The 2752-nt window shown below is 42.6% G+C and overlaps 1 long non-coding RNA gene across 1 annotated transcript; it reads right to left on the bottom strand.

Annotated features, from left to right (window-relative positions):
* Positions 1–1881: 1881 nt before the first annotated feature.
* LOC122021360 lies at positions 1882–2551 on the bottom strand. Its single transcript, XR_006122517.1, has 3 exons — positions 2460–2551; positions 2086–2365; positions 1882–1942 (listed from the first exon to the last, which is right to left on the bottom strand). It is a non-coding gene; the product is annotated as an uncharacterized LOC122021360 (long non-coding RNA).
* Positions 2552–2752: the final 201 nt, after the last annotated feature.

Genomic DNA, 2752 nt, shown 5'->3' with positions numbered 1-2752 from the left:
CCAAAACACAAAATCCGAAACACCGGAAAAATAAGACACGTAAGTCGATCTCTGATACCAAATAAATTGATATCAGACAAATCTCAAAAATCCAAAACACATAGCAAGTATCGTATACCTGCTCTGATACCACTAAATTGTCACGCCCCAGGGGAGTCCCTGTCCGAAGAAATTTCGGCAGCACCTCCCCTGTACGGCTGACAATCTGAATCATTTCTACATGCACAATATACCTCAGCCACTGTATAATACAAGAAAAAAGAAAATAATAATAAGAGAATATGGCTGTACCAAAACCAAAACACAAAACTGCTAGCCGGCTAGGCTTACACAACCAATAACAAATACAAAACATCACATAACAACATCAACTCTCCAAAAATAAAACCAGAGTACCGAGCTAAACAAACTGATACATAAAACAAGCAAAACATACGTGAAACCGATAAGTCCTCTGATGTGACGTGGGGACCAGACAGGATGCTCCAAGCGACACCATAAATAACTCGGTCTGAAAAATATAGAGTCCACGGGGTGAGTTCAACAACTCGTAATACCAATAGACATGCCTAGTAAGATATATCTAACAACAATAAACATGGAATACAGCTTCCTAATCATATATCTAGGAAAGATGCAAACCGAAAGGTAACTAAGGAAGTTGTACTCACCAGGAACTCCTATCCAAACAAAAGGGTCGTCAAACCGAAAGTGCCTAAATCACGTATGCATGTCAAACATATGCATCCAACCAAATGCAGCAAATAAATGCAGCAAACACAATCACAAGAAATAAATGCATCAATGCATATGATGTCAATGATGCGTCCTGGTCACCCCCAGTCAGTCCTCTCACACAAATGGCGAGACCGAGGGTAGGGCTGTGACAACCGTGCACTCTGTCGTCGCTCCCGATGAGTGACCGAGTGGGCGGGATCTTGTCGGAGTACTCCTGTCCTGTGACCCCAAATCATAAATGGGGAGCTCAATGCTCTCAACTCCCGATGAGGAATCCCTGCCGGCTAACACGTTGTGTCACACTACCCATGAGCGGACTAACGTAGTCAAACAAAGTCCTGCTGCAACACACACTGCCTGAATCGACCACTAACCCATGAGTGGTGGTGTGTGCAGATCCATGTAACTGGCGATGTGCTCAACGACAATGGAGTCGACTATCGCACAGCATGCAATCATGATGCATGACACTAAGCATGGCAAAAACTGATCAACATAACCATATCCATACATACAAAATGGGTACTGTAAAAGCGATGGTCACATACCAAGATCTAGAGTACACAGGTCAGATAGAATATCAAAAACCCTATGTCCTGAACATAATAAGTATGGAATATCCTGATCTGCATAGGAAAATCCATATATACATAATATGGGTACCACAGTATCAGTAAGTCAAATCCACGGATCTAGGGTATACAAGTCCTCTAAGGTATAACAACCTAGACCCAAATCATATCCCTCTTCCATAGCATATGTACCAACAATATACACAGATCAAAGAATCAGGGTCTAAACACCCGAATCATATATGATATACAAATAGAGGTACACAAATCTGATATGGCACAAAAACCTAAGTATCAGATAATCTAGATACACAGGCCAGAAACAACAATCCAAATCCTAGTCCTAACCTCAGTAAGCATGGTATGTCACTCTAGAAACTAAGATACTCATGGTAACAAGATAATCATGGCAACAAATCACGAGATATAATCACAGGTGACAAACCTAACATGCTATGGATATCAAACAGTGACATACCAAAGGCAAACATGTTCATTGCATGTAGTTATAAAATACTATACATATCCAATGACGATATCATAAAAGATAAGTCAAGAGGTACCCGCCTCCAATAGGAAAGATCCAATCAGTCCAAATCCGGACGTTAAGAAACTTGTCTCGCGTCAAGGTCCTGTGATAAATAGTATAATTTAGCTAAGTATAAACAAATAGCTAAATAAATTTCTAATCCATCGACCATCTAAGGTTAGTTTTATTAACCCTAATTACACCAAAAATCAACCAACATATTTAATTGTATTCATTAAGCCTTACCTCTGGATCACACAAAAGGAAGATCACAGCGATTAGGGCTTTCTCCAACAATGTCTGCAAAGGAAATCACCATATAAGGTCTACACAGGATTTAATATAATTAACCCTATGCTTACATAACAAAAGTAATACCAATAGCTCAAACCATCGAAATCATCAAGTTCATCTTCCCATACTCACCTCAACAGTAATTAACTTAACACCAACCTTACCCATATTCCCTGATGCCTCAACACTGCTCAAATCCTATAGAACTTACTGCCAAGATCCGGAGAAGCTGCTGTGAGAAATCAGTGACAAATACCACTGTTATCAGCCAACAAATCCAACATAAGATCCGGAGAAGCAGCTGGTGGCGCAGTAGGAAAAATTACCAGTCGGGTAGGCTGACCACAACCCAACCCAGAGGAGTTAGGGTTCGGATCCAGCAACAAGAGGGAACCTAGGACAAAGGAAGGAGTCGGCTAGGCACTGCACAGTGGAGGAGTCGGCTAGGCACTGCACAGTGGAGGAGTCGGCGTCGGCAGAGGGAGGACAGCCGGTTGCCGGTTGTGGTAGCGGTGACACTGTGCAAAACTAGGGCAGAGAGAAACGGGAGAAGGGCGTCGGCGGCGCTGGGATCCCCACGGCGACAGCGGCCTGGGTCGGTCCTGGTGGCCGGCAATGT

This window comes from Zingiber officinale, chromosome 9A (genome assembly GCF_018446385.1).
Source record: "Zingiber officinale cultivar Zhangliang chromosome 9A, Zo_v1.1, whole genome shotgun sequence".
NCBI classification, from domain to species: Eukaryota; Viridiplantae; Streptophyta; class Magnoliopsida; order Zingiberales; family Zingiberaceae; genus Zingiber; species Zingiber officinale.
This window is presented reverse-complemented; position numbering and strand designations above follow the sequence as displayed.